The sequence below is a fragment of the Hyperolius riggenbachi genome, chromosome 12 (genome assembly GCF_040937935.1).
Source record: "Hyperolius riggenbachi isolate aHypRig1 chromosome 12, aHypRig1.pri, whole genome shotgun sequence".
NCBI classification, from domain to species: domain Eukaryota; kingdom Metazoa; phylum Chordata; class Amphibia; order Anura; family Hyperoliidae; genus Hyperolius; species Hyperolius riggenbachi.
The window spans coordinates 70635898-70648935 of NC_090657.1; the positions used below are offsets into that span (position 1 = coordinate 70635898).

At 46.9% G+C, this 13038-nt stretch overlaps 1 long non-coding RNA gene across 6 annotated transcripts in view; it reads left to right on the top strand.

Moving 5' to 3' along the window:
* LOC137542039 (uncharacterized) overlaps positions 1-13038 on the top strand; it is a 713380-nt gene that overhangs the window by 543236 nt on the left and 157106 nt on the right. The gene's annotated exons all lie outside the window — the stretch shown is intronic.

Genomic DNA, 13038 nt, shown 5'->3' on the forward strand with positions numbered 1-13038 from the left:
TCCGGCGGCCATTAGCCTCACTCGTGTGCCTGCTAGAGACAGAATAGGGACAGCTGCTGCAGACTTGTTCTCCTAGGGACAGATTAGTCAGGCTCTTGCCTTCTTAGCTTGCTTAGCTGAATCTTATTGCTATAATAGCGCCCCAGAAAAAGCTCTTTTCAGAGCTCATCCTGCTCGTGTGATCAATTTTTTTTTTCTGTGTTTGAAACTGACACTTGTGTTTTTTAGACAGCATTGCTAATTCATACTGTGTGTCCCACTGCCAGCAGCAGCAGCAGCACATTCAGTGACTACCTGTGTGTGTGAGAAACACTTGTGTTGCTTAGACAGCATTGCTAATTCATAATGTGTGTGTCCCACTGCCAGCAGCCCACCAGCATTCAGCAGCACATTCAGTGACACCTGTGTGTGTGACAGGGAGCTGCACATTGTACTACCTACCCAGTACTGCATTTACCTACTACTAGTACCTGTTGTGTTTAGTTAACCCACCTCATCACTGCATACACCTACGTTTGTGTTGAGTGAACCCACCTCGCTGCACATAACTACCTTTTGTGTTGAGTGAACTTGCCTCACTGCATATAACTACCTTTTAAGTTGAGTGAACTCACCTCACTGCATATCTACCTTTTCTGTAGAGTGAACTCACCTCACTGCATATAATTACGTTTGTGTTGAGTGAACTCAGCTGACTGCATCTAACTACCTGTTGTGTTCAGTGAACTCACCTCACTGCATATATAACTGCCTTTGGGTTGAGTGAACTCACCTCACTGCATATATAACTACCTTTGGGTTGAATGAATTTACCTCACTGCACATAGCTACCTTTTGTGTTCAATGAACTTACCTCACTGCATATATAACTACCTTTGGGTTGAGTGAACTCACCTCACTGCATATATAACTACCTTTGGGTTGAGTGAACTCACCTCACTGCACATAGCTACCTTTTGTGTTCAGTGAACTCACCTCACTGCATATCTACCTTTTCTGTAGAGTGAACTCCCCTCACTGCATATAACTACCTTTGTGTTGAGTGAACTCAGCTGACTGCATCTAACTGCCTGTTGTGTTCAGTGAACTCACCTCACTGCATATATAACTACCTTTGGGTTGAGTGAACTCACCTCACTGCATATAACTACCTTTGGGTTTAGTGAACTCACCTCACTGCACATAGCTACCTTTTGTGTTCAGTGAACTCACCTCACTGCATATATAACTACCTTTGGGTTGAGTGAACTCACCTCACTGCATATATAACTACCTTTGGGTTGAGTGAACTCACCTCACTGCATATATAACTACCTTTGGGTTGAGTGAACTCACCTCACTGCATATCTACCTTTTCTGTTGAGTGAACTCACCTCACTGCATATAACTACGTTTGTGTTGAGTGAACTCAGCTGACTGCATCTAACTGCCTGTTGTGTTCAGTGAACTCACCTCACTGCATATATAACTACCTTTGGGCTGAGTGAACTCACCTCACTGCATATCTACCTTTTCTGTTGAGTGAACTCCCCTCACTGCATATAACTACGTTTGTGTTCAGTGAACTCAGCTGACTGCATCTAACTACCTGTTGTGTTCAGTGAACTCCCCTCACTGCATATATAACTACCTTTGGGTTGAGTGAACTCACCTCACTGCATATATAGCTACCTTTGGGTTGAGCGAACTCACCTCACTGCATATCTACCTTTTCTGTTGAGTGAACTCACCTCACTGCATATACCTAGCTTCCCCCCGAGATGGACAAACCAGGTAGAGGAAGAGGTAGAGGAAGACCCAGAGGAAGGGCACCTGGCACTGGCAGGTCTGTGCGAGGTGGTGTTGCTGTGATTTCGTGGGGACCTGGACCAAAGTACAGTGCTCAGAAGAAGGCACGTGCCATCACTTCCCAAAATTGTGAGGACGTGCTTGAGTATTTAACACAGAAGACCTCATCTCCCGCAGCCAGTGCTACCAGCGCTAGTACAAGCACCACGTCCGCTGCATTTGACACTTCGCAGGAGTTATTTGGTGGTGGTGAAGTCACTGATTCACAGCCACCACTGCAACAACAAGAAGAAGGCGCAGGTACACCACCTCATACGTCTGAGTTAAGTGGCGATAGTATGGACATAATGTGTGAGGAGGGGCATGATGAACCACCTGAAGTTGGTGCAGTTGTGGAGTTGTCTGAGGAAAGCGAAGCTGGGCAGGAGGATTATGATGACGATTATACAGATGCCACGTATGTTCCCAATAGAGGAGATAACCAGGGGGACAGTTCAGAGGGGGAGCCAGAGAGGAATAGGAGGAGACAACTCCATGATAGAAGCAGAGGGAGCTCGTCCTCAGAAACAGCTGGGGGCAGTGTCCGGCGCCATGTATCGCCAGCTATGGCCAGCCAGCCAACATGCCCTTCAACGTCAGCTGCTGATGCCACCGTAGCGGCATCACCCCAGGGGGGCTCAGCGGTTTGGAAATTTTTTAACGTGTGTGTCTCAGATCGGAGCAAAGCCATCTTTTGTCTCTGCCAGCAAAAATTGAGCCGTGGAAAGGCCAACTCTCACGTAGGGACAAGTGCCTTACGAAGGCACCTGGAGAGAAGGCACAAACAGCTATGGGAAGAACACCTGAGGAAAAGCAGCACCCCTCAATAGACAAGCCACCCTCCTTCTCCTCTTCCTTTTTCAGGTGCATCGTCTTCATCCGCTTTCTCCCTTAAACCTTCATTGCCACCCTCCTTCACACCGCCTCTGCCCTTGAGCGGTTCCTGCTCCTCTGCCCACAGCAGTAGCCAGGTGTCCTTGAAGGAAGTCTTTGAGCGGAAGAAGCCAATTTCGGCCAGTCACCCTCTTGCCCGGCGTCTGACAGCTGGTGTGGCGGAACTATTAGCTCGCCAGCTATTACCATACAAGCTGGTGGAGTCAGAGGCTTTCCGTAAATTTGTGGCCATTGGGACACCGCAGTGGAAGATACCAGGCCGCACTTATTTTTCACGAAAGGCCATACCCAAACTGTACCGTGCAGTTCAGAGGCAAGTGGTGTCATCTATTGCGAAGAGCGTTGGGTCAAGGGTCCACCTGACCACGGATGCCTGGTCTTCCAAGCACGGGCAGGGCCGCTACATTACGTACACAGCCCATTGGGTCAACCTGGTGACCGATGGCAGCAAGCAGGGAGTACGTGGCTGTTCAGCGGACCGACTTGTCACCTCCTCTCCTTCTCCTCCAGCTACATCCTCTTCGCTGTCAACCTCCTCCTCCCCAGCTGAGTGTCAGTTGAACTCTAGCGGTGCTGCCATCTCCTCTTCCTCTCCAGCTACACAGCCCCATCTCCCCAGAGCCTACGCTGCATACCAGGTACGACGGTGTCACGCAATTTTAGACATGTCTTGCCTCAAAGCGGAGAGTCACACTGGAGCAGCTCTCCTGGCTGCTCTTAACAAACAGGTGGAGCAATGGCTGACCCCGCACCAGCTGGAGATCGGCAACGTGGTGTGTGACAACGGCAGCAATCTCCTTTCCGCTTTGAATTTGGGAAAGCTGACACATGTACCCTGCATGGCACATGTGCTGAATCTGGTCGTGCAAAGATTTGTCTCAAAGTACCCAGACTTAGAGGACGTCCTGAAGCAGACCAGGAAGTTGTGTGGGCATTTCAGGCGGTCTTATACGGCCATGGCACGCTTTGCGGACATTCAGCGGAAAAACAACTTGCCGGTGAGACGCTTGATATGCGATAGCCCGACTCGCTGGAATTCCGCTCTGCTCATGTTCTCTCGCCTGCTAGACTAGGAGAAAGTCGTCACCCAGTACCTGTTCAACTACAGTAGAAGGACACAATCTGGGAAGATGGGGATGTTGTAGTCCAACAGCTGGACACTGATGCGAAATGCATGCTGGACCATGCTGCCGTTTGAGGAGGTGACCAACCTGGTGAGTCGCGCTGAAGGCACCATCAGCGACTTGATCCCCTACGCTTACTTCCTGGAGCGTGCCGTGCGTAGAGTGGAGGACGAAGCTGTGGAGGAGCGGGAACAGGAACAGCTACGGCAGGAGGAATCGTGGGACCAATTTTCAGCTGAACCACAGGTTTCCTCAACACCTGCGGCACCACAGAGGGGGGAGGAGGAGGAAGAAGAGGAGTCGTGTGGGGAAGGAGAGGAGTCAGACTCGGATGATTATGAGGAAGGTGTTTCTGTGGAGGAGGAAGAGGCGGCAGCGGCAGAAGAACAACCGCAGCAACCGTCACAGGGGGCTTCTGCTGCTCCACGTTCCCGTGGTATTGTTTGTGGCTGGGGGGGGAAGAGGAGTTGCGTGATGTCACTGTGGAAGAGCAAGAGGAGATGGAGAGTACGTCTGGATCCGACTTTGTGCAGATGGCCTCTTTCATGTTGTCCAGCCTGTTGAGGGACCCCCGTATCAAAAAACTCAAGACGAATAATGACCTGTACTGGGTGGCCACGCTACTAGACCCTCGGTACAGGCACAAAGTGGCAGACCTGTTAGCAACTCAACACAAGGCGGAAAGGATGCAGCACTTGCAGAACAAGCGGTCAATGATGCTTTACAATGCATTTAAGGGTGATGTGACAGTACAACGCAATAAAGGTACCACTGGCAGTATTCCTCCTCCTCCTCACCAGTCCACGCAGGCAAGGACAGGACCCTCCAGTGAGCTCGAGGTGATGTCGGACATGCGGACATTCTTTAGTCCAACGCCTCGCAGTAGCCTTCGGGATCCACCCTCCACCAACGCCTGGACCGGCAGGTAGCCGACTACCTGGCCTTAAGTGTGGATGTACACACTGCGACTGCGAGCAGCGACGATGAACCCTTGCTCTACTGGTTGCGCATGCTTGACCTGTGGCCAGAGCTGTCCCAATTTGCCATACAACTTCTCTCTTGCCCTGCCGCAAGCGTCCTGTCAGAAAGGACCTTCAGTGCAGCTGGAGGCATTGTCACTGAGAAGAGAAGTCGCCTAAGTCATGACAGTGTTCAGTACCTGACCTTTATCAAAATGAACGAGGCAAGGATCCCTGAGGGCTATTGCACGACCGAAGACTAAGTCAGTCCCCACACACAGCATCTCTGCCTGCAGGCCGCTTGACTGCCTTCTCCGCCACCACCACCAGGGTCCAGGACTCTAGGCGGATTCCAGAATTTTTAAGGCCGCTGCTAGCAGCGGCCGCTATACTAATTTTTCTGAGGCGTGCACATGCCTGCCTAATTTTTCTGGCTGAACTGCAGGCGGCTGCAACAAAAAAACAAAAGGCATGTACATGTGCCCATCCCCCTTCGTGATCATTACCTTGCCGCGGTGAAGGGGCTTGCGTATCACAATGAAGCAATGACCGCCGGCTATATGAGTGTCTCGGGTGGGGGTGGCACACCAAAGATAATAAGGTCGTTGTTTCATTGTGGTCAGACCAAATTTGATCAGCTGGACAGTCACTGTTCTGTCATTCAGCTACATCAGCCGGGCGACCATATGGGCTGAAAGCCACCATCACCTGCACTCTCATCATGGTGCGCACCAGTCCAGCACGCCCGGCACTACACAAACGGCTGTTTGCAGTCACTGCATACCTTTCACTGCATCTGTGACTGCACATTATACCTGGCAGTCAGTGCATAACTTGCACTTGAATGGATACAGTTTTAAACAATTGAAAAATACAACCATCTACATTTTCAAACAATTTAAAAATACAACCATCTACATTTTAAAACAATTTAAAAATACAACAATCTACATTTTAAAACAATTTAAAAATACAACCATCTACATTTTCAAACAATTTAAAAATACAACCATCTACAGTTTCAAACAATTGAAAAAAAAGGCAAAAAACTTGCCCTCCGTAAAACATTCTTGGCAAATGCTTTCGACTTGGTTTGTCTTCCGCTGGGTCAAGGGTCCATCTGATCACAGATGCCTGGTCTGCAAAGCACGGTCAGGGCAGCTACAGCATGGGTCTCAGCAGGCTCCCACTTCGGGCCGGAATCCAACCTTCATTCCCCGCCCATTACCCGTGGTGACAATGTCAGACTTGCCCGCCTCCATATGATTCTCGTGAAAGGAATGTGGTGTCCTCTTTGCCCGCCATAACTGGTTCTCATTAAAGGATTTAAATTACATTCATTTCAAATACAGCAAGCCCTCGATAGTCCTCCTGTATTGTTATTTTTGGTCACTACCTCGCGGGCGTGCATGCCTGCCTGCTGCCCTCCTTGCCTGTGTAGTGGTAGCCGTTGCTCAGGCTCCACACCGGATTCCATCCCTCATTCCCCGGCCATTACCCGGGGTCACAAATGGCAGACTTGCCCGTCTCCATATGATTCTCGTGAAAGGAATGTGGTGTCATCTTTGCCCGCCATAACTGGTTCTCGTTAAAGGATTTAAAGTACATTCATTTCAAATACATCAAGCCCTCTATAGTCCTCCTGTATTGTTATTTTTGGTCACTACCTCGAGGTGGGCGTGCATGCCTGACTGCTGCCCTCCTTGGATGTGTAGTGGTAGCCGTTGCTCAGGCTCCACACCGGATTCCATCCCTCATTCCCCGGCCATTACCAGGGGACACAATGCCAGACTTGCCCGCCTCCATAGGATTCTCATTGTAGCGGTACTGAACAAGTACCGCTACAAGTAGAGAATGTAATTTAAAAACAAAATGTAAGCTTTTTAACAATGCCATGGAAAGTTGAGAAGGCAATCACACATTACCTGACATCACTGAGTGAGGAAGAGCAATCTCGCCATGTTGCACAGTAGTCCAGCATGGCCGTCCCTACACAAACAGCTGGTAACTTGCGGTGCGTTACACAGTTAGTTTGGTGCGTCAGTGTGAAGCAGTACTCTAATTACACTACGTGATTGATGTATACACATGCAAGATGTTTGAAAGCACATTAGGCCTACAATTTAGCATTCAATGTGATTTCTGCCCTTAACCTCCCTGGCGGTTTATTTATTTTGCCAGGGAGGCTGCAATGTGGGTTTTTTTTAATTAAAAAAAAAATATTTCATGCAGCCAACTGAAAGTTGGCTGCATGAAAGCCCACTAGAGGGCGCTCCTGATGCGTACTTTCGATCGCCTCCGGCAATCGAAAGTAACAGGATAGGCTGCAATGAGCGGCCTATCTTGTTTCGCTTTCCTCGTCGTCATGGCGACGAGCGGAGTGACGTCATGGACGTCAGTCGACGTCCTGACGTCAGAGCCGCCCGATCCAGCCCCTAGCGCCGGCCGGAACTGTTTGTTCCGGCTGCGCTGGGCTCGGGCGGCTGGGGGGACCCTCTTTCGCCGCTGCACGCGGCGGATCGTCGCGGAGCGGCGGCGATCGGGCAGCACACGCGGCTGGCAAAGTGCCAGCTGCGTGTGCTGCTTTTTTCAGAACCGAAATCGGCCCAGCAGGGCCTGAGCGGCGACCTCCGGCGGCAAACCCCGAGCTCAGCTCGGGATTACCACCAAGGAGGTTAAAACGCTGTTTTACTTCACATCCAGATTTTTCCCCGGGACTTTTGGCGTGTATCCCACTCCGCCATGCCCCCCTCCAGGTGTTAGACCTCTTGAAACATCTTTTCCATCACTTTTGGGGCCAGCATAATTTGTTCTATTTTTCAAAGTTCGCCTCCCCATTGAGGTCTATTGTGGTTCGCGAACTTTTCCGCGAACCGAATCTTCCGCGGAAGTTCGCGAACCCGGTTAACGCACCTAAAATCGGAGGTTCGACCCATCACTACCTACTGTAAGTAAGTGACAGCAACATATGAGCTGCTGTGTTAATTTATATAGTTACAACAATGCAAATTATCATAGTAGCAGCCACGAGTGAAGTATTGCGGTAGTTACGGAAGCAGCTCGTGTAACTAAGGGATGGCATGCTCCTTTCATGGCAGCGAGCGCTGCTATGTAAGGCGTGCATAGTGCATAAGGCATGCATAGTGCGCATTCCTGCACATTAAGCTGCGCTGCTTTAGCTTAAAGGTGTTCTGTGGGGTGTAAAATTAAAACAAAAAGTGCCACTTACCTGGGACTTCTACTGGCCCCCTGCAGCTACTAAGTCCCATGCCGTCACTGAAGCCTAACTAGAATTATAGCTCTGTGGCTGCGCGGCCTTGGCCACACGCATTCTCGCTCCCTCGCGTGTCATCGGGAGCTTACTGCGCAGGCAAAGTTTTCTTGTACTGTGCCTGCTCAGTAAGCTCCTAATGACGTGTGCGGACATGCAGCGCAGAGCTATTCAACTAGTTAGATGAATAATTAGCTGGTCACCGGCGGTGACGAACGGCGGAAGCTTCAGTGACGGCGTGGGACTTAATAGCTGCAGGGGGCCGCTAGAAGCCCCAGGTTAGTGACGCTTTTTGTTTTATTTTACACCCCACAGAACTCCTTTAAAGGATTTCTGAAGTGAAAATAAATGTATGAAATAATGATTTGTATGTGTAGTACAGCTAAGAAATAAAACATTAGCAGCAGAGATATGAGTATAATGTTGTTTCCAATATAGGAAGAGTTAAGGTACATACACACGTCTGATTTTTCCAAACGACCGGTCGTTCGGACCTGTCGTTTGGACGTCAAATTGGGCGTATGTACAAATGGTCGTTCGGCTGATAATGTTGGTTGTGACGGATCCGCTTGGCGGAACCATCAAAATCAGCCTTATCAGCCGAATGACCGTTTGTACAAACGCCCGATTTGACGTCCAAACGACCGGTCCTAACAACCGGTCGTTTGGAAAAATCAGATGTTATTATGTACCTTTAAGAAACTCCAGTTCTTATCTATGCAAAAGAGCTTCACTGATCTCTCCGACTTTCAAAATCTTCTGAAGCTTATTATCTCAAGTGTCTGTCACTGTATTTTGTTTTTGTCTGCAGAGAAAAGTTCAAAAGGTCATTGGCCTCCTCTGTGAAATCATTTGGAATGCTGAGTGTAGTGTATAAACTGCAAATATTAGAGAATGATGCAATGTTATAAAAAAAAAAAACCAAAATTATAAACTATAAAACTGAAAATAAAAATATGAAACCATTTTCTTTGCTATTAATGCTCTATTAATTATCTGTACTACACAACCAATTCATTATATCATAATTTTTTTTCATTGCAGTGTCACTTTAATGAATCAAGCCTTATACATCCTGGTATTCTGGCATATTGCACTATTGGCTCCTTATGTCTTTTCTTGTCTCCTTTGTGTCTTTTGTCCACCGAGTTCCCCGGTCCACTCTCCTTCTAATAATCAAAGTGCCTTTTTTGTATAAGTAAAATAAATACATTACACACTGGGCAAAATCAGGTCATTAAATTCATCATTTATTCAATATGTGTCCAAATTTATTTAATACAGAATATATCAATGTACATTTCATTTCCTTTGCATCATTTTATATTACTCTTTTACATGAAAAAAACTATTTATTTTTTTATATTAAAATTCAAATGAGAAAAACAAATAACTGGAATTCCAGATTCCACCTGTTTATGTAATAGTATTCCCTAATGGGCCAAGCACACTTGCCATAGCGCTTTTTGCATGTGATTAACCGCATGCACGATATCGCATTTTTGGTCTTTTTTCATTTGCAGTTTTTGCGTGCACCCGATTTTTCCTTCACATACAGTACCTGAATTTTACGCATTGCTATTGACTTGCATTGACACACGACTTGCATTTCACGATAAATTTAGGCCTGCCATGTGAATGTTTAAATGCAGAAAAATTGCAAAACACAGATCGAATATGAACCAATAAAAAATTGCAATGACATTGGAATACATTGGATGTATGCTGATTGCGATTTTGGGAAAAATGCAAAACCTGCAAAGTGTGAACCCTGCCTTAAAGAGCAGAGGATCGACGTAACATAACGTCTCTGATTTCACCTACTATGCAAATAAGAACATAAGTAACTCCACAAACCTGGCGTGGATCTACTCAGATTGCAATAGAGTGAAAAAGGGGTTTGCTGCCCTCACCTTGGGTCGTATTTGTTTTTTCTTCAAAAAGCTGTTATGGGTCAGTGCAGTTATAGGCGCAAAAACTGTCTTTGTCCCCGGGCGCTGAAAACCCTAGCTACGCCTCTGCACATCCCTCATAGCTATTATAGAAAGAGCATATTATGTGGGTTCAGGGAGTTTGGGCCAATGAGCTGTATATGGCCCGGGAATTATCTGTGTGTATTTTATAGACATAATTTGTGTATGATAGATTGTGCTAGATTTTTTATTGGTGCATGCAGAGCTAATTAATGTAGATCACAAGCTTCAAAAATATGTGAAGGGGAGGAGGCACTAAAGATGCCTTGGGATACGCTCTATCCCTCCTCACTTTTCCCCTTCTGTGGGGAAACTTCCTATTTCCCAATCCATTTAAATTGCAGGCTGTGCTCTGTGGTTTGATAAGGAGCTGAAATACCTTTACCAAGCAACAGCAAATGCATTTAAATTCTTTTCCCAGCTCAGGGCAGAAAATGAACTTCCTGAGCAGATGTATTCTCATTATATCCAGCTCAGGCTTGCCTTAAACATGCAGTTCTCTTGACACATGTGCAGTTCACACTTTGAGTCCAGAATCCTCGATGTATTACTCCTGCTAGAGAGAAGCTAATTGCTACCCTTTATAATGGCCTTACACTTCAAACTACCACTTTTTATGCCAAATCCCAAAGGAAACAGACTGGAATCAGATAATGGTTTATTAAAGTGAATGGGAACCGCATTTAAAAAAATGAGACAGATACTTACCCAAGGAGAGGGAAGGTTTTGGGTCATATAGCGCCTTCCCACTCCTCTCCTGGTCACCTCGTTCCAATGCTGGCTCGCACGGTAGCAGTATTTGACTAAATTAGTCAAATACTCCTTTACCCGGCCGAAGGAGGCTTCAGAAGTCTTCTGGGCGCCAGAGTGCTCCTGAAGAAGGGCGGCCCTGTACTGCGCCTGCGCAAGCACGCTCTCTTGCACGCTCACGCCTGTGCAGTATGGAGCCACACGTCTTCGGGAGGACACGGCTCCCAAAGACTTCCAAATACCCTTTCGAAGGGGCATTGAAGTGGGGGGGGAACCAGCACAGGATAGAGAGCACCGAGAGAGGAGACGGAAGGCTTTATACGACCCAGAGCCTTCCCTCTCCTTAGGTAAGTATTTGCTTCATTTTTTTTAAAATGCGGTTCCCATTCACTTTAAAGGATTAGAACTGGGAATCGGATAAGACTGGGAGTCTGCTAGGACTGGGAGTCTGCTAGGATTGGGAATCGGATAGGACTGGAAATATGCTAGCACTGGGAATCTGCTAGAGCTGGTAATCTGCTAGGACTGGGAATCGAATAGGACTGGAAATCTGCTAGGACTGGGAATCTGCTAGGACAAGTAATTTGCTAGGACTGGGAATCGGCTAGGTCTGTGAATTGGCTAGGTCTGTGGATTGGCTAGGACTGGGAATTGGCTAAGACTGGGAATGTGCTATGGCTATCAATATGCCAGGACTAGAGATATGTTAGGACTGTGAATCTAAAATAGCTGAGAATAAGCTAGGACTGGGAATCAGCTACGGCTGGGAATCGGCTAGGCCTTGGAATCGACTAGGGCAGGGAATCGGCTAGGCCCACTGTCTCTAGAATGCCCTCCATGTTCTAGAATGGTTACTGTACTCTCTCTGTATGTGCCAATTGGGGGTGAGCAAATCATTGCTAGTAGATTAATGAGAATTTTGCCAAACTTCTGATCGGTCTGCGAAAATCTCGCAAACCAGTTTTTGGAAACTATCACATTTGATTATACAAAACAAACACAAACTGAAGCATAATTTTAAACACAACAATCAATAAATCCCGTCTTTCAATCGAGAATGAGGGATGAAATTGATCAAAAGATTGTGTTAACGACAATAAGGTGGCAGTTCATACATTTCTCACCTAATCAATATAATTTACACTCGTTTACATGGAAAATCCTCTTTCTTGCCTACCGCGGCATAAGCGGCAGAATCTTGCTAAACAAGGTTGTGGTTGATTGGCTTGCTCATCCCTAGTGTCCATCTTATTTCAACCAGTCTAGTCAGATCTAGACCCAGTACTACAGTTGGAGGGAACCTGAGACAAGAAGCGTCTCAGGTTCCATACATACCTGGGGCTTCCCATTAAAGGGAACCTTAACTGAGAGGGATATGGATGTTTCCTTTTAAACAATACCAGTTGCCTGGCAGTCCTGCTAATCTCTTTGGCTGCAGTGGTGGCTGAATTACACACCTGAAACAAGCATACAGCTAATCCAGTCTGACTTCAGTCAGAGCACCTTTAGGGGGCTTAAAGGAAGCCAGAACTGAATAAAAGAAAACGTTTTATACATACCTGGGGCTTCCTCCAGCCCCATAAGCTTGGATGCCAGTCATTTAAATGATGCCAAACTTTATGCTTACGATCCTACATGCCAAGCCGATTCCCCCGGGTATGATCAGAATTTGATCAGATAGTGATTGATTCTGCCACCACATGGAAAAACAATTTCAATAGATTTGATGGTTTGGAGGGACAGAAGGAAAGGCCACTACTGAGGATCTTCTCCTCAGTTTGATTTAGTGTTTATGTGGAGAGGTTGAATATAATAGATCTAGGCTGTAATTTATTTATTGGGTTGGTTCAGACTGATAGTTTTCGATTTGCCCTTTTTACCACCTCTTCTACCGATCTTTCTGGGTTTGGGGCCAGTTTCTTCGGTGATCTTAGTGGGGAAGACACAGTCAGTGGCATAATAAGGTTCAATGGATTTTGAACCTTATTCAATGGATTGGAGGAGGAAGTTCCCCCTGTGAGGATAGTCGGAACGGCTACTTGGTTCTTTGAGAGAACTACAGTAGTCTTTGATGTGTTTGGGCTTTATTCGTTTGTCAAGTTAGGTCTGTTTCAGAAGCTTAAGAATCATGATACAGCTACTCTAGCTAGTCTTCTTGGTCCTTTCCTTGGGAGTGGAGTGTTGCAATCTGGTTGATCTGATCCACCTGTAGTAGTTTAATTAGTTTCTTCACTATTTCA